General features: G+C 45.7%; 1 protein-coding gene and 1 long non-coding RNA gene across 2 annotated transcripts in view; one reads left to right on the forward strand and one right to left on the reverse strand.

Moving 5' to 3' along the window:
• The window catches only part of LOC140422386 (uncharacterized), a 151,420-nt gene that overhangs the window by 90,235 nt on the left and 41,355 nt on the right, over positions 1 to 19,830 (reverse strand). The gene's annotated exons all lie outside the window — the stretch shown is intronic.
• Positions 11,977 to 17,966, forward strand: LOC140422416 (uncharacterized). Its single transcript, XR_011947446.1, has 2 exons — positions 11,977 to 12,175; positions 12,722 to 17,966. It is a non-coding gene; the product is annotated as an uncharacterized lncRNA (long non-coding RNA).

The following is a 19,830-nucleotide window of genomic DNA, read 5'->3' on the forward strand; positions in this document are numbered from 1 at the left end:
CTTTTCTTTAACTCGGCCCCTGGTATTTCCCCCTTCAGCCGTGTGAAGTTCATGCCGGGTGGGGGAGGGTGGATAATTTCTTACCCTGCTAATAAAAGGTGCAAGTGTTGGAGAACCAGCGGCGTCTGGAGGTTTGTTTGGCGAACGCCGAGGAGGATTATAAGGAGGCCCAAGTAAGCTATTGCTGCAGGAGGTTAACGCAGCAAGACTCCCTATTTACTCAGCAGGTTGAGAAAAGTTGAAAGTTTGCGAGGCAGAAGTTGTACGAGTTTGGGAGCAACCTGAGCAAATACAAACGCCGACTTTGGAGCGATTTTCTCTGTGCGGCTTGGCAGAGGGAAAAGGGTCATGAAGACGGAGGAAATAAACCAAAATTTCGGGAATTCTATGCAGGATTATACAGGTCTGAGCAGTCTGGTGATGTGTTGGCGGTGTGGAGCATTATTTCTCTTCCTTGAATCTCCCGGAGGCCTCAGAAAGCCAGCATGAGGCTCTTAACGCTACTCTTTCTAGGGAAGCGATGTCAAAGACCATGAAGGAGCTTGAGCCAGGTAAAGCGCTGGGACCACATGGCCGTGGGTGTGGGTTTTATAGGGGATTTGAGGTTTACTGTTGGATCTATTTGTGGGTATGTATTATCACTTTGACTCAAGTATGCTGCCATCGACTCTCTGTGAGGTTTATGTGTTTGATTCTGAAGCGGACAAGGATCACGGGAGTGTGTCTCTTATTAGCCAATCTTTCTTTCGGAATGTTGACTTGAAACTGCTACCTAAAGTTTTTGCAAGAAATCTTGAGGGCATCCTTCCAACAATCATTTTTTTATTTTAATTTAGAGTACCCAATTCATTTTTTCTAATTTAGGGACAATTTAGCTTGGCCAATCCACCTCCCCTGCACATCTTTGGGTTGTGGGGGTGAAACCCACACAAACACGGGGAGAATGTGCAAACTCCACACGGACAGTGACCCAGAGCCGGGATCAAACCTGGGACCTCGGCGCCATGAGGCAGCAGTGCTAACCACTGCACTACCGTGCTGCCCTCCTTTCAACAATCATGAGGGAGGACCAGTCTGACCTTGTTCTGCATCACTAACCAGCTGAGCTAAATTGGCTCCTAATTATATTACAAGCTGGGCAGCGGCAGGGTTCATGAATGTCGTATTTGGGCTTCTGAGAAGATCTCGACAAATAAATGTGTCAAGCTGAGGGAGCAAAGGATGTCAATGTCTTTAAGCGAGAGAGAGAGAGACCTGGGCCAAGCTTTGCAGAGTCTGCACCCTCCCTGGATTCACTTCCTTTCCCTTCAGTTGCTGCAAGTGACCAATTGAAGGTGAGAATGAGAAAAGAAATGGAAAGGGGGAGAAAAGAAAATGTTTTACTCACAGATGTTGGAGACGGGAGGAAGTTTGCGTTCTTGTGACGTTCAATCGAGCAGTCACACAAAGCCCGAGCTGATTAGCTGGAGGACCAGAAAGGAGGACAATTCTTGCCATTGGTCAATACCTCAGGTAAAAGGTCAGGAGGCGGGCTACCCTTTGCACATGCGCAGCCTCCCCTCTCCCTTGGACATGCGCAGTCATGGGCACGGGGAGATCACCGATTGGCTTCTCGCTCTGGCCGTCAGCCGGTTGCCTGGAATCCTTCTCTCGAGGTGGTTCTGTTGTCGGTTTCTTTTCCCCCTTGTTCAAGGGGCGGGCGAAACAACGGGTGGGGGGTGGGGAGCGCCGGGCTGCGCACTGGAACCCGGTGACGACAGCGCGGAATAGAGTAATTCCTATTGGCTGATTCGGGCAGTGCCCATTGTGATGTCACAGCGGAAGTGAAGGAAACATCCTCCTGTCTCCAACATCTGTGAGTGAAACACTTTCATTTCTCCCCCCTTTCCATTTCTTTTCTCATTCTCACCTTCAATTGGTCACTTGCAGCAACTGAAGTGAAAGGAAGTGAATCCAGGGAGGGTGCAGACTCTGCAAAGCTTGGCCCAGGTCTCTCTCTCTCTTAAAGACATTGCCATCCTTTGCTCCCTCAGCTTGACACATTTATTTGTCTGGCTAAAAGGATGGTCTCTCGCCACCGGTGGTAGCAGCGCGGTTGGGTGACTTGCACGACTTCCTGCGGTTAGAGAAGAGAAAGTCTGAGTTAAGGGTGCAGCAGGGGGGTTTGAGAAAAGGTGGGGGATGTTTGTGACCATGTTTGAGGAGCTGTTCGTCGCGGGGGGGATCTGTACAAACCATATAGTTGATTGTTGGGAAGAATGTTTCCCGGGGTGTTTATTTGCTGTAACCTACTTTGATACAAGTTTGAATTAAATGCATTTTTAAAAAAAAAAAATAAATTAAAGGATGGTCCCTTTCCTGATGTTCACAATTAAAGGAAGAGAAAATGCTGGAAAATCTCAGCAGGTCTGGCAGCATCTGTAGGGAGAGAAAAAGCTGTTGTTTCGAGTCCGATGACTCTTTGACAAAGAGTCATCAAACTCGAAACGTCAGCTCTTTTCTCCCCCTACAGATGCTGCCAGACCTGCTGAGATTTTCCAGCATTTTCTCTTTCATTTCAGATTCCAGCACCCACAGTAATTTTCTTTTATCACAATTGAAGGGCTGGTTTCTCCAGGAGATGGCTGACATTTAATGGGACAGTAAATTAATATCGGCTAGAGATATGTCTAGTGGTTTTAAATTAGATATATTATTTATGGTCTGTAATAAAGTACATTTACTATTATTTCTGGTTGTGTAATATTGTACTGTCGCTATTTATATATTTCCAGTCATCTCTTCCCTCATAAGGCTATTAGTCTATGGAATTCTCTTCCACAGGGATCAGTGGAGTCTGTGGGTCACTGAATATATTCAAGGATGAGTTGGACAGATTTTTAATATTTCTTTTATGTTTTTTACCATTTTTTAAATAATGAATGCAACAGAATAACAGAAATATTGATGGAAAATGGGTACAGTGTAGAACAACTGATACTGCCGCATAAATACAAGCAACACATTGCAGAATTAATTCAGAGCAGGATATTTGAGCGACCAGAGCCTCTAGATGAAATGCCAGATCAGTTAACAGGTTAACATAGTGAACGGGGAAAGGGGGTAAGATTATATAAAAACAGAAGAATAACAATGCAAGGCGCATACCCCAAAATATTACAAAACACACTAACAGCATAGTCGAATTAAAATAACATAGATGACATAGAATCTCGATAGTGCAGAAGGAGGCCATTTGCTTCTTCAAGTCTGCACTGACCCTCAGAAAAAGCACTCACAGAGGCAGACTCCCCATCCTAGTCCCATAATCCGGTCCATTGATCATGGTCAACCCACCTCACCTAACATTGTTTGTGCGGAGGGGCACGAATTCAAAAATCCCTAAAACAGTACTACAATGGAGAAGAAACATGGGAGGCTTGGCCCTCCCGAACTTGCAATACTATCACTGGGCAGCCACGGCCGAAAGAGTGAGGAGATGGGTAAAGGGCCCAGACATGAAATGGTTGATGATGGACGAGTCCTCATGTACAGGAATGACCCTCCGGGCCCTCGCCACGGCAACACTCCCATCCCCGCCAGCAAAACACTCAAGTCCAGTGGTGGCAGCTACCCTGAAAACCTGGAACCAGATGTGGCAGCATTTCAGTCTGACCGATGTGTCCATCATGGCCCCCATCTGCGGCAACCATAGGTTTGCACCAGCCATTCTCAACACCACCTTCAAGAGATGGAGACAGGACGGGGAACACTGATGGTTAGGGACTTTTACACGGGAAATAGACTAGCGACCTTAGAGGTGCTGACGGACAGACTGGACCTACCAAACAGGGATGAGCTCCAGGTCAAAAACTTTCTCCGCAAGGAGACAGCAGCATACCCAGGAACCCTGAGAAGCACAATGCAAGAGGAGTTACTGGACGCAGACAGTCTGGGGAAGGGAAACTGTGGACCTGTACGGACAACTTTTAATAAGGATGCGCTCCTTACTTGACGAAACCCAGGAAAAATGGGAGGAAGAGCGAGGGACGGAAATAGGGTGGGGACTCTGGAGCGAAGCACTGAACGGGACCAACTCCACCTTCTACGCAAGGCTAAGCTTCATGCAGCTGAATGTTGTGCACAGAGCACACCTGACAAGAACCCGAATGAGCAGGTTCTTCCCGGAGATGGAGGACAAATGTGAATGGTGCCAGCAGGTCCTGGCAAACCATGCCCACATGTTCTGGGTATGCCCCAGACATGTCAAATTCTGGGCAGCCTATTTAGAGGCAATGTCCATGGTTATGAGGGTGGGGCCGTGCCAACAAATGGCAGTCTTCGGGGTATAGGACCAGCCAGAACTATTCATGGGGAAGAGGGTGGACGCCCTTGCCTTTGCTTCTCTAATCGGCCGCTGGAGAATCCTGCTCGGCTGGCGATTAGCAGCACCACCCACAGCTCAGACTGGCTGGCAGACCTATCGGAATTTCTCCACCTGGAGAAGATCAAGTTCACCATCCGAGGGTCAGAGGATGGTTCCCACAAAGTGTGGAGGCCATTCACCAACTTGTTCCAGGACCTGTTTGAAGCCAGCGGCCGATGGAACACTGGGGAGGGAGGTGGGTGTACGGGAGCCAACGGGATCACAGGGAGCAGGCAGGAAAGGGGGGGGGCTACTGGGACAAGGAGGGACAACCAGAAACCAACTGACACAGAGACCAGAGAGCCTAGAACAAAAACACAAGAAGAGGAACCCCCATTGGAAGGTTTAAAACAGGACAGGGAGTGCGCGGGGTGGAAGGGAGGAGGCTCATCAATGGGGGGATGGGAGGGCACCGTCCACTTGTAAATAACAGATAACTCCCATTGTACAGTGAAGGGCCCAGGAAAGGACCCAGAAACGAGGAGGGAAAGGGACGGGAGATGGAGGGACCGGCACAAAGGAAATTGACATGCACATTGTAATCGGCAGAGTTACCCTGACTGCTTGGATAGTGTATAATAAGCATTGCCACAACCCTGCTACTCGATGAAAAAGAGGTGAAAAAAACTGCCCCATCCAATCCCGCCTCAATTTAAAGTGTTCCTCATAATCCAGATGGGTTTCCTGTAATAAAGCTATGTCGACTTTCTCCTTAAGAAAGGAGAGGATCTTTTTCCTTCTGATAGGGTGATGGATGCCCCGCACATTCCCTGAGAAAATCTGCACATTAACTGCCGCCATTAGTTAGGCGACAGAGAGAACAGGAACACTGTCCTACATTGCCTCAGTCATCAAGTATTTTCAGGACCAACATTGATACATTTCTAGATATTGAAGATATCGCGGGATATGGGGATTAGTTTTGGAAAATGGTGCTGAGGTAGATCGGCCAATGAGATTGAATGGTTGAGCAGGTTTGATGGGCTGAATGGTTGACTGCAGCTCCTATTTGTTATGATCTCTGTGCCCAGGACAGAAAGCACTGAGCATGGATCTGTCAATTAGCCTGAATCGGCATCTTCAGGAGAATTGGGAGGGTGAATATTAGATACAGCAGAGTGAGAATGGAGGGAGAGTGTGTGGGATGGAGATTTACAGTGTTTGGGGAATGAGAGAGGAAAGAATGTTCTCTAGAATTGTCTGTTCTGAATTTCTAGCCTGTGCTGACAGTGATGTCTTTTGTAAATTATTTTTACAGGATATTAGAAGAGGAGGAATTACAGCCAGAAATTTCAATGATCACATCCCAATCTCACAGAGTCACTCGATTAATCCGGGCCTGAATATCATCGGCCTTTGAGTCTATTTTAAAAGATTTTAAACATCAGTGTGACTGGAAAAGCACCGAGACACACACACCCGAGTGAGAGTGTTCCAGAGCACTGACTGTGGAAAGAACTTTAACCAGTTACACAACCTGAAAAAACATTGCAGCATTCACAGCAGGGAGAGACCGTACACGTGTTCTGTGTGTGGTCAAGGCTTCAACTGATTGTCCAACCTGGAAAGACACGAGGTCACCCAAAACATGGAGAAACCATGCAAATGTGGGGAGTGTGGGAAGGGATACAAAGCCCCATCTAAGCTGGAAATTCATCGACGCATTCACTCTGGGGAGAGACTGTTCACCTGCCCTCAGTGTGAGAAGGGATTCACTCAATTATCCGACCTGAAGGGATACCAGCGAGTTCACACTGGGGAGAGGATGTTCACCTGCTCTCAATGTGGGAAGGGATTCACTACTTCATCGAACCTGCTGACACACCAGCGAGTTCACACTGGGGAGAGGATGTTCACCTGCTCTCAGTGTGAGAAGGGATTCACTCGGTTATCTTGACTCAACATCCAATCTAATGTCCTGTAAAAGGAGATGACAAAAGTCATCACTGTCAGTCAAGGATAGAAATTCAAACACCCAAAACACGGAGAAACCATGGAAATATGGGGACTGTGGGAAGGGATACAAAGCCCCATCTAAGCTGGAAATTCATCGACGCATTCACACTGGGGAGAGGACATTCACCTGCTCTCAGTGTGGGAAGGGATTCATTCAGGTATTCAACCTGAAGAGACACCAGCGCCTTCACACTGGGGAGAGGCCATTCACCTGCTCTCAGTGTGGGAAGCACTTCACTCAGTTATCAAACCTGCAGACACACAAGCACGTTCACACTCGGGAGAGACCGTTCGTCTGCTCTCCGTGTGGGAAGGAATTCAGTAAATTATTCCAGCTGCAGAAACATCAGCGAGTTCACACTGGGGAGAGACCATTCACCTGCTCTCAGTGTGGGAAGGGATTCGCTCAGTTATCCCACCTGCGGAGACATCAACAAGTTCACAAGTGGTTACAGGGATTGGATTCTGCTGTTATTGCTGCTGTTAATCACATCCAGGACTGAACCATGTTCATTTTCACACTTGAAGTGGGAGGGTTTGAGGGTTTTTCTCTGCAGGACTGGCTGGTTTCCAGTGGGCTGATGCTCTTTGTACCTAGGAGAGCACATTTCCACTGAAATGTACCACAAAAGCTGGTGAAGGACATTTATTTTATCCTGGATGGCAAATGGTGGTTTTACTGCTACTACAGGTAGATCGAAAGTAAAAACAGGAAGAACTAGAAAAAGGTATATTTCTTGATGGAAATATAAAATAAATAAATCCAGAGCTTCCTGGATGGTGAGGGAGATAGAGGTGAAGATCAGAAAAATGAATTGCGCAGATGAACGATCTCAGGTAGAAATACAATGGAGAATCAGGCTGGGTATTGAAGGACCAAAGGAGAACTTGCAGGTGGAGGCAAGAGAAATAGTGAAGGTTTTAAATGAGTACTTTGCATCTGTCTTTAAAAAGGAAGAAGATTCTACCCAGACCGAGGTAAGAGAGGAGGTAACTGGTGCACTTGAAGAATTAATAAATGAGAAAGAGGAGGCTTAGCTGTAGGAGACCGAGGGTGATGACAGGCGGCTGCTTTAGTAACAGGAAGCCAGTGTCCAGTGGTGTACCACAGGGATCAGTCCCGGGTCCCCTATTGTTCATCATTTTGCGTTTGATAAGGTTCCCCACGGTAGGCTATTGCAGAAAATACGGAGGCTGGGGATTGAGGGTGATTTAGAGATGTGGATCAGAAATTGGCTAGCTGAAAGAAGACAGAGGGTGGTGGTTGATGGGAAATGTTCAGAATGGAGTACAGTCACAAGTGGAGTACCACAAGGATCTGTTCTGGGGCCGTTGCTGTTTGTCATTTTTATCAATGACCTAGAGGAAGGCGCAGAAGGGTGGGTGAGTAAATTTGCAGACGATACTAAAGTCGGTGGTGTTGTCGATAGTGTGGAAGGATGTAGCAGGTTACAGAGGGATATAGATAAGCTGCAGAGCTGGGCTGAGAGGTGGCAAATTGAGTTTAATGTAGAGAAGTGTGAGGTGATTCACTTTGGAAGGAATAACAGGAATGCGGAATATTTGGCTAATGGTGAAGTTCTTGAAAGTGTGGATGAGCAGAGGGATCTAGGTGTCCATGTACATAGATCCCTGAAAGTTGCCACCCAGGTTGATAGGGTTGTGAAGAAGGCCTATGGAGTGTTGGCCTTTATTGGTAGAGGGATTGAGTTCCGGAGTTGGGAGGTCATGTTGCAGCTGTACAGAACTCTGGTACGGCCGCATTTGGAGTATTGCGTACAGTTCTGGTCACCGCATTATAGGAAGGACGTGGAGGCTTTGGAGCGGGTGCAGAGGAGATTTACCAGGATGTTGCCTGGTATGGAGGGAAAATCTTATGAGGAAAGGCTGATGGACTTGAGGTTGTTTTCGTTGGAGAGAAGAAGGTTAAGAGGAGACTTAATAGAGGCATACAAAATGATCAGGGGGTTGGATAGGGTGGACAGTGAGAGCCTTCTCCCGCGGATGGAAATGGCTGGCATGAGGGGACATAACTTTAAACTGAGGGGTAATAGATATAGGACAGAGGTCAGAGGTAGGTTCTTTACGCAAAGAGTAGTGAGGCCGTGGAATGCCCTACCTGTTACAGTAGCGAACTCGCCAACATTGAGGGCATTTAAAAGTTTATTGGATCAACATATGGATGATAATGGCATAGTGTAGGTTAGATGGCTTTTGTTTTGGTGCAACATCGTGGGCCGAAGGGCCTGTACTGCGCTGTATTGTTCTATGTTCTATTTATATAAATGACAGATGACTATGCGGGGGGCAGGAACAGTAAGTTTGCGGGTGACACAAAGATTGGCCGGATGGTTAACAGTGAGGTTGAGAGTCTTAGGTTACAGGAAGATATAGTCGGGATGGTTAAATGGGTGGAAAAGTGGCAGATGGAATTTAACCCTGAAAAGTGTGAGGTGATTGGAAGGAGTAATTTGACAAAGGAGTATTCAATGAATGGCACCACACTGGGACGTTCCAATGATTCACCAGGATGATGCCTGGGATGGAACATTTAAGTTATGAAGAGAGATTGGACAGGCTTGGTTTGTTTTCGCTGGAGCAGCGAAGACTGAGAAGCGACCCGATAGATGTATGTAGGTTATGAGGGGCATGGACAGGGTGGATAGGCAGCAGATGTTCCCTTTCGTTGAAGGGTCAGTTATGAGAGGACACAAGTTCAAGGTGAGGGAAAGGGGGTTTAGAGGGGATTTGAAGAAAAACCTTTTTACCCAGAGGTTGGTGACGGTCTGGAATGCACTGTCTGGGAGGGTGGTAGAGGTCGGCTGCATCACATCCTTTAAAAAGTACCTGGATTGGCACGTGGCATGCCTTAACATTCAAGGCTACAGACCAAGTGCTGGCAAATGGGATTAGGTCGGCAGGTCAGGTGTTTTTCATGTGTTGGTGCAGACACGATGGGCTGAAGGGCCTCGTCTGCTCTGTATTAATCTGTAATTCTGAGGTGGTAGAAACACCATCTTTACTGACAGTAGATGAGGCTCCAGCACCAGATGCATCCAGAGATACTGAGGGAAGTGAGTGGAAATTGCAGAGACACTAGTGATAATTTTCCAGTCTTCCTTAGACACAGGGATGGTGCCAGAGGACTGGAGAATTATGAATGTTACACCCTTGTTCAAAAAGGGATGCGAGGATAAAGCCGGCAACTACAGACTAGTCAGTCTGACTTCAGTGGTAGGGAAATTTCTGGAAAATATAGTTTGGGGCTGAATCAATAGTCACTTAGACAAGTGCAGGAAAATTAAGGAAAACCAGCCTGGATTCATTAGGAGAAAATTATGTTTAAATAACTTGCTGGAGTGTTTTGAGGAGGGCGCAGAGAAGGTTGATAAGTGCAGCACTGTTGATGTGGTGTATACGGATTCTCAAAAGACATTTGACACAGAATCACACAACAGACTTGTGAGGAAAAATCTAATTCATGGAATAATAGGGAAAGTCGGCACTTGGATAAGAAATTGTTGAGTGACAGGAACAGAGAGTAGTGATAAATGGTTGTTTTTCAGACTGGAGGAAGGTTTGCAGTGGAATTTCCCCAGGGGTCAGTGTTGGGACCCTTGCTCTTCCTGATATATATTCATGACCCAGACTGGCGCTCAGGGTTTGATTGGAAACATTGTCAACTGTGATGAGGATAGTCTCGAACATCAAAGGGATATTGACAGGTTGGCGGATTGGGCAGACAAGTGGCAGATGAAGTTCAGTTCACAGAAGTGTGAGAGGTGATTTATTACGGCAGGAAGACTATGGAGAGACAATATAAAATAAAGGGAAAAACTCTAAAGGAGGTTCAGGAACAGAGGAACCTTGGTGTATATGTACATAAGTCATTAAAGGTGGTAGGGCATGTTGAGAGAGCAGTTAATAAAGCAGATAGTATCTTTGACTTTATTAATTGGAGAGGCGGTGACAAAGTGGTATTGTCACTGGACGAGTAATCCAGAGACCCAGGGTGATGATCTGGGGACCCGGGTTCGAATTCTACTATGACAGGTGCTGGATTTAAACTCAATAAAATATCTGGAATTAAAAGTCTAATGATGACGATGATACCATTGCAGATTGTCATTAAAAGCCATCTGGTTCACTAAGGTTAGCACTGTTGCTTCAGAGCGCCAGGGTACCTCCAGGTTCGATTCCCAGCTTGGGTCACTGTCTGTGCGGAGTCTGCACGTTCTCCCTGTGTCTGCGTGGGTTTCCTTCACGTGCTTCAGTTTCCTCCCACAAGTCACGAAAGACGTGCTGTTCGGTAAATTGGACATTCTGAATTCTCCCTCTGTGTACCCGAACAGGCGCCGGAATGTGGCGACGAGAGACTTTTCACAGTTACTTCATTGCAGTGCTAATGTTAGCCTACTTGTGACAATAAAGATTATTATTATAAGATTGATTTCTCCCTTCATACGTCGGAATAAAGCTTTGAAACCTGATCCTGAGTCTCTCCTGGTGGGGACTGGGTTGTCCCACAACAGTCACCATCATCATTCTCAGCCTCAGAAGATTATGTTTGATGGGTTATTTGAAAAACGCGATTCTTTCGTTGGGAACAATTCATTACATAATGATACTGAGAATCAATGTTGAAAACACCGATTAATCACCCCTGTGTATTTCCCGGGTTCAACCGCCTACGGTTACCATCCAAGACCCATATTATCATTTTCACATCACTTGTCAGCAGACATACCTTTGTTCTGGTATCTGCCACTAATATTTTGTCTATTTGAAACTCGGCCACAATGACTCCTTTGCCTCACTGTGAGTTGTCTATTTGATACGAAAGTACCTGAAATGAGTGTTTTCCACAATATTGAAATCATCTTCGACCGAGTCTGAAAATACTCATAACCTTGCATTTTGCTGTTAGTGATAAAGCCATACCTAGCTTCTTTCAGGGTAAGGAAGTAACCTGTGTCCACATCAGCTTCACTGTTCCATTGCTGATATTGTTCTCCCTACGAGAAAATTGATGGAGAATCAAAGCCTGAGATTTTGCAATGTTCTCTGCCATTCTGTACCTAAAATTGTCAGCAGCAATGTGCATCTCAGAGAGAGAGAGAATAAAACTTCTTACACAAGGAACCAAAGTTTAGTGCTGATTCTCTGCTACCATGTTAATTCTAAATTATGTCTGCAGAGGAAGCATTGGTCTCAAGCTGAACTGTACCTTGAACACATTTATTTCCAAATACAGCAAAGGAAACGCAGTCTCCCAGTTTCTCGCCCTACCCCCGACCCCATCCCACCCCTCAACGCCCAATTCTCCTTCCCTGAAGGTGTTGCTCTCGGGTTCAGTTTCACTCTCACCTATTGCCCTCCCCAATATGTCACCCAGGTGTCTAAATCTTTATACCTGAAGTTAACAAACTGTTTTGCTAAGGGGGGGCGTCACAATCCAGTGACTACACACATGTACTTTGTGTCAGGCTGACGTCACGCCCCCCACCTTCCATCCCAGTGCCAGGATTTTGGAGACTGGGCTCCGGATGGGTAATGGCGGCCGCAGTTCCCACAATTCCGTGCGCGCAAAAGAAACCGCTCTATCCGCTGCGCGGGTACGTGGCCGCGGACCGCGCATGTCCGAGGGACAAGGGAGTCTGCGCATGTGCCAGATAGAGCCCGCCCCGACCTTCCGAATGCAGTATGAACCAATGAGAAGGTTGGAGGACCGGAAGGACTCTGGTCCACCAACCAATCAGAGTGGGGCTTTGTGCGAATGAAGACTTAAGCTTCCTCCAGCCTCCACCATCATGAGTAAAACACTTTCTTTTCTCATTCTCTCTTGTGTTGTTATATGGTACAGATTTGATATATTATTGGTGGTTCTGTAATAAATACATTTTTATTATTTCTAGTCTTGTAATATAGTACCGTAGCTACATTATATATTTCCAGTTATAGAGCCTTTATGGCACAAAAGGAGTCCATTTGATCACTCGACTCCATGCCGACTCTGTAAAACAATCCATCAGCCTCATCTTTCACTCTCACTCCACAGTATAAATATTCCCCACTTCTCTGTCCGTTAGCTTTGACAAAGAGTCATTGGACTCGAAACATTAGCTCTTTTTCTCCCTACAGATGCTGCCAGACCTGCTGAGATTTTCCAGCATTTTCTCTTTAGTCTCATTCCCCCTCTATATTAGATACAGCAGAGTAAGAATGGAGGGAGAGTGTGTGGGATGGAGATTTCCAGGCTTTGGGGAAGGAGAGAAAAATAATGTCCGTAGGAAATTAGAATTGCGTGTTCTGAATTTTTATTCTGTACTGACAGTTGAGTTTTGTTAACTCCTTTTACAGGATTTAGAAGAGGAGACTTTACAGACAGGAATCTCAAACCAAACCTCACGTCAAGATCTGACAGAGTCACTTCATTCATCATGACCTGAATATTGTTGGTCTTTGAAGCTAGAATAAGAACTGCTCGTCTGCTTTAAAAAAAAAATTTTTTTTAGAGTACCCAATTATAGTTTTCCAATTAAGGGGCAATTTGGTGTGGCCAATCCACCTAACCTGCGCATCTTTGGGTTGTGGGGTGAAACCCATACAGACATCGGGAGAATCTCCAAATTCCACAAACAGTGACCCGGGGCCGGGATCGAACCCGGGTCCTCAGTGTCGTGGGCCGCACTGCTAACCTGTGCCACCATGCAGCCCACTTTAAAAATCAGTATCACTGGAAAAGCTTCAACACCTACACACCCAAGTGAGAGTGTCCCAGTACAGTGACTGTCGAAGGATCTTTATCCAGCTACACTTCCAAAAGGTGTCACATCATTCATAGCAAGGAGAAACCGTACACGTGTTCTTCAACTAATTGTGAAATCTGGAGAGACACAAGGACACAGGGCAACATGGAGAAACCATGGAAATGTGGGGACTGTGGGAAGGGATTCAGACGCCCATCTCAGCTGGAAATTCATCGACACAGTCACACTGGGGATAGGCCGTTCATCTGCTCGGAGTGTGAGAAGGGATTCAGGAATTCATCCAACTTAGCATCACACAAGTTAGTTCACTCCGGAGAGAAACCATTCAGCTGCTCTGGGTGTGAGAAGGGATTCAGATCCTCATCGAAACTGGCGATTCACCAACGTATTCACACTGGGGAGAAGCCATTCACCTGCGCTGAATGCAAGAAGAGATTCACTCAGTTATCAAACCTGCAGACACACCAGCGAGTTCACACCGGGGCGAGGCCATTCAACTGCTCTGTGTGTGGAAAGGGGTTTCGTGAGTCATCTGCTCTGCGGAAACACCAGCGAGTTCACACCGGGGAGAGGCCATTCACCTGCTCGACGTGTGGGAAGAGATTCAGTGATTCATCTGCCCTGTTAACACACCAGCGAGTTCACACCGGGAAGAGACCGTTCACCTGCTCTGTGTGTGGGAAGGGATTCACACAGTCATCTAACCTGCTGAGACACCAACGAGTTCATAAGTGATGACAGGGGTTGGATTCTGTTGTTATTGCTGCTGTTAATAACATCCAGGACTGAATCATGTTCATTCTGACACTTGATGACGTGCGAGGGTCGGAGGGTTTCTTTCTGCTGGACTGGCTGTTCTCACGACTTTGCTTCCAGTGGGCTTATGCTCTTTGAACCTGAGCGAGCACATTTCCACTGAAATTATCCACAAAAGCTGACGAAAGACATTTCTTTGATCCTGGATAGTAAAGTGTATTTCCCCCCACTACAGGTAGATCTAAAATAAATACATTTGTCTCTGTTCCATTGAGTCTACAGCACAGGGCCAGGCCAGTCGGCTCAATTGGTCTCTGTCAGTATTGATGCTCCACATGAGCTTCCACCCACCCCTCTTCATCTCCCCCATCAACATATCCTTCTATTCCTTTCTCCCTCATGTATGTCTCTCGCTTCCCCTTCAATGTATTCATGTTGTTCACCTCAACCGCTCTCTGTGGTAGTGAGTTCCACATCCTCACCACTTGCTGGCTAAAGCAGTTTTTCGTCATATCTCTATTGGATTATTAAACCCCTTCATAATCTTAAAGACTTCCATCAGGCCACCCTTAATTCTAGGGCGGCACAGTAGTATAGTGATTTGCACTGCTGCCTCACGGCGCCGAGGACCCGGGTTCGATTCCGGCTCCGGGTCACTGTCCGTGTGCTGTTTGCACATTCTTCCCATGTCTGCGTGGGTCTCACAGCCCACAACCCAAAATGATGTGCAGGGTAGGTGAATTCGCCACGCTAAATTGGCCTTTAATTGGAAAAAAAATTGGATACTCTAAACTTAAGAAAAAATTATATTTTAAAAATAAATTTTAAAAACAGGTCACCCGACAGTCTTCTCTTTTCTAGAGAAAAGCAGCCCCAGCCTTTCCTGAGGGTGAAATGCTCTCAGTTCTGGTATTATTCTTGTGAATCTTTGTTGTACCTTCTCCAGTGCCTCTATTTCCTTTTCCTAAATGGAGATCACAAATGTTGACAGTGCTCCCAGTGTAGCCTAACCCTGGTTCTAAACAAGTTGAACATAACCTCCCCGCTTTTCAATTCTATCCCTCTAGAATGGAACCCGAGATATGGACCCCACACTTTAGGAAAGATGTGAAGTTCTCAGAGAGGGTGCAGAGGAGATTTACCAGAATGGCACCAGGGATGAGGGAGTCGTGAGTTGGGGAGACTGGAGCAGCTGATCATAGTCGTTACGGCAGGCAAGGAGGCCAATCAGCTCATTGAATCAATGAGTAAAACTTTTAATATGTTCCCCCTTTCATTCGTGTACCATCAGCTAATGGCAACAGCTTTTCTTTAACCATCATATCTAAACCTGTCATACTCACATCCACCTCTATCAAACCTCCCCTCAACCTCCTTTGCTCCAATGTGAACAACCCCAGCTTCTCCAGCCAAACCTAATGGTTAAAATCCCTCATCCCTGGAACCATTCTGGTAAATCTGCTCTCCACCCTCTCGAGGAGCCTCACATCCTCCCTAAAGTCTGGTGACCCACAACTGGACTCAATACTCTAGTTGTGGCCGAACCAGAGCTTTAGAAAGGTTCAGTATAACGTCCCTGCTTTTGTTCTCAATCCTCTATTTCTGAAGTCCAAGATCCCATTTTCTCCAACCAGGAATCTCAGAACCTTTTCTGCTTGCACATAAAAAGCATTTGAATGACATTCTTAAAGTGGCTGAAGAAGATTTTGACCAATGGATGAGCGAGTTATTGACACAAAAAGAAGCCATTTTGAACTTGCTGTCTCCAAAAGAGAATCCAAAATGTTGGATTCTGGGAAATGAACTGAAAAATGAAGCTCCGCCTACAACTGAGCCAGAAGAAGAGAGTTTAAATGTGGGATTGACCAGGACATTCACTTTGGATTGAAATAATGGGGAAACTACACACATGGAAGAAAATAAAGTTCAAAAGGTGAACTCTGAACAGACTGTTTTCAAAACTGAACTTGAAAACTCACATCTGAGCAGCAACGAGGACTCACCTCTCGCAGAAGGAACTTTGGACGATAATTATTGGAAGAAAAAAACTTTCAGAAAACACAGCAAGAAGTAATGTTTCCATCTTCAGTGGACTGATTCCTGGACATGGAATTCAGCAGTGTGCTGATAGCAAGATAGACTGGTGAATGTGATGGGGACAATGGAGGGATTATTCTGTCTATTGCAGGTTATCAGATATTTAAACACAGGAACATTTGCAGAGTTTAAATTAGCAGGAGTCGGCCATTTGGCCCTTTGAGGCGGCTCCACCATTCAATAAGATCATGGCTGTTGTGAATATATACAGCACGTTGTAAGGTGGAATATTCGAATAGGATATTACGAGGGTGATACATTTTCATTTTTGCTGGGAAAATGTTGCAAATACCTTGTTTCATAATTCATGTTTCAGAAATATAACTTTTAGTTTGGGAATTAGATTTTTTTTAAAAGGAAGATAAATGGAAAATCTGGGTTGAGAATCTTACAGAAACACTCTCAGGGAATTCACAATCACAAAGTGTGGCCGATGTTGACTTGAAGTCAAAGCTGGAAGGGTAAGATCTGTAAAAGGGCAGCTGGGCTCTTTTAGCTGGAGACATTGGGCCTGACAATTACTGTCCTGTCTTTGTTCCAGAGGTGAATTCTTCATGCAGACCTCCGGGTCAGAAGGTTGGTTTTGAAGCTGAAAGTCCATTAATTTCAGCATCTGTTGGACATAGAATCATAGAATTTAGAGTGCAGAAGGAGGCCATTCGGCCCATCGAGTCTGCACTGGCTCTTGGAAAGAGCACCCTACCCAAGCCCACACCTCCACCCTATTCCAGTAACCCCACGAAGGGAAATTTATCATGGCCAATCCACCTAACCTGCACATCCTTGGACTGTGAGAGGAAACCGGAGCACCCGGAGGAAACCCACGCACACACGGGGAGAACGTGCAGACTCCACACAGACAGTGACCCAAGCCGGGAATCAAACCTGGGACCCTGAAGCTGTGAAGCAATTGTGCTAACCGCTATGCTACTGTGCTGTGTTACCATGGAGATAAGTGATTCAGGGTGGGGCCTTGGTTGGAATTCTGGGTGTTTCTCAGAGTCTGCAGTTAACTTGGAAGCAGGCAGCTGTGGGAGCAGGAGCTGTGACCCAGCTGTGGGAGCAGGAGCTGTGACCCAGCTGTGGGAGCAGGAGCTGTGAACCAGCTGTGGGAGCAGGAGCTGTGGGAGCAGGAGCTGTGAACCAGCTGTGGGAGCAGGAGCTTTGAACCAGCTGTGGGACGAGAAGCCGAGAGGGCCATGAGGAACCAGGGGTGTTTCTAATGTTTAAATCCCTCAGCAAGAAGGCAGTGAAGCTCACGCTTGGACTGAGGAGTCCACAGTTTTGAGGTCTTGAAGGAAAGTTGGAGGGTTGTTCAGCCGAAAGCTAATGGAAGGATCCCCATCAAATCGTGGAGCTTGGGGAATAGCTGGAATACTGAGGAGAATTAAAGGGAATTCTGTGAAACTGAGGTTACAGCAGGAGTCTTTATAAACTACAGTGTGAAGGTCACAGTGCTGGTTTTTAATTTTGTTGTTTTGTATATGCTTTGAAGTTTATTTTTGTTTAAAAATATGAAACCCGCGATGTAATTCTATCACTGGGAATTTGAAATTCTTGGAGATGCTACTGATTTTTACAGAGATCTTAACAGTTGTTTAGGACACCGGTTTCAGCTTCCTATTTCAGCCCTGTTTTTCTGTCTCTCTGTTTGCTCGTGTCAGTGACAGCCAGGCGACGGAGCTGGGGGCCTGTGCCCAAGTTGGGAAACTGCCATGTGCGTCCCACTAGAGACAGGAAGGTGCTGGAGCAGTGAATGGGAAATGAGCCGCCAACCAATCGGGGCCCAGGAGGAGAGACACCGGCGCTGATGGTGACATGACCCCCGGGGCTCTGTTTCCCTGTGTCCAAAGCGGGGAGGCACGGGAGCAGGGTGCAGAGGAGCAGCAGAGAAACCATTTGTGTCCAGAATATTTACTCTGGTTGTCTTTGATTATCAAGTTATTTTCTGTTTTTTTAAAACCATGTTGTTTCATCAATAACATTTTCTCAGTAAAATTATTAGATTTTTCTGGACTTTTCAAGACTGATTAAAATTTTTTTTTTTTTTTTAAAGAGTACCCAATTCTTTTTCCAATTAAGGGGCAATTTAGCGTGGCCAATTCACCTACTCTGTACATCTTTGGGTTGTGGGGGTGAGATCCATGCAGACATGGGGAGAATGTGCAAACTCCACACGGACGGTGACCCAGGGCCGTGATTGAACCCGGGCCCTCAGTGCCGTAGTCCCAGTGCTAACCACTGTGCCACCTTTTCATGTTACATTGATGTACTTTAGGGAAAGTGGGGGAGGGGTGTTGACAGGCTCTTTAACAGAAAGTGAGTCCCTCTAAAGTAATTGGCAAAGGAGCCAGAGGGGGAGATGAGATTTTATTTTATTTGGCACAGCGAATTGTTCTGATCGGCCTGAAAGCAGATTCAATCGTATCTTTCCAAAGGAGAAATACTTGAATGGGAAGAATTTGCAGAGTTCTGGGGAAAGATCAGAGCAGTTGGATGAATGGGAGAGTCCTCTCAAAGAGATAGCAGGGACACAATGGGCCAAATGGTCTCCTCCTGCAGCCTGTGAATCTGAGCCTCCTGCTTTTGTGCAGGTTAAAAGGGACAGATTTCATTGCAGCCTCTTCCCTGTATATGTATTTAAAGAGGCAGTTCCTCTTTAGCTCTGCGTGAGCGATTAAACAATTGGTTGGAGGCCCAATTCCCAGTCAGGCCTCCAGCACCTTTCTGTCTCTCTATTAGTGCGACGCCCATCTGGTGCACAGGCCCCGTTATTCTCAGCTAAATTCAACCTCAGCTCCGTCTGGCTGTCATTGACCCGAGCAATAGAGACAGGATAGTGCCCGAGGCTCAAATGGGAAGTCAAAACCTTTGGCTCTAAACCAACACTTTAACATTTGTAAGTCAAATCCATGTTATTTAGACTGGGAGTTTCTATTATTAGATTTAGGCACTGGAGGTTTAACGGGTAACTTTCCTTTTCTAACTGTAGGATCTCTGTATCTATTTGTATAACTGTAATGCCGTTCCATATACCAAATACCAGAAATTCAAGATTGGGCTTCTTGGGTTAAAAGCAATTTGCAACTTTTATTTTTGTCGGCTAGTAGTGTCTACTGTCAAGCTTCAATTTTCACACAAGTACAAATTTAGGAAGGTCCGACTAGCCCTGCAGTCAGCTAGTCAGATGTATTGATTGTTTGTACTTAGCAAATACAGATAAGTTGAATTGAATTTAAAATACAAAAATGACTGGGTGATTTAAAACAAGAGAAAATGGTGGTTTGCAAAGCTAGCAAATAGAATAGAAAATAGTTTGAAGTGATTCGAGAATAGAAAAAGGTAAGCGGTCTCATCACGAGAACTGAACTCGTAAGGAAATTACTATCTTTAAAGTTCTGTCCCCTTTACAGGTTTAAATAATTTATAATTCATCTAATTCGACCAAGATGTCTGTCTATTAATTAAGAGATAAAGGTGACTGTGAAAGGTTTTCTTCAAATGGAAAAATACAATGTGCTGACTGATCATTACCATTGAAACAAAACTAGGATTTCATCCAAGTTCTTTGTGAGACAAAGGGTCTTTTTGCAGCATGATCTTCGCAGACTCTAAACAACTTGCAAACATTTGCTTATCAGATCAATTCACAAACACAGCATTTCTTAGTCTCATGATTAATATATTGGTTTTAAATTTTAGTTAATTACGATTAAATGATCTTTGATATAAGCCTTTATCTATTCTCTACAGCTAACTGAAAAAGTAGATTTCTACCACTAACTTTGTATTGTCGAAAGTGTCAGCCGTGGCTCAGTGGGCAGCTCTCTCACCTCTGAGTCAGAA

This window comes from Scyliorhinus torazame, chromosome 5, assembly GCF_047496885.1.
Source record: "Scyliorhinus torazame isolate Kashiwa2021f chromosome 5, sScyTor2.1, whole genome shotgun sequence".
Classification (NCBI taxonomy): Eukaryota; Metazoa; Chordata; class Chondrichthyes; order Carcharhiniformes; family Scyliorhinidae; genus Scyliorhinus; species Scyliorhinus torazame.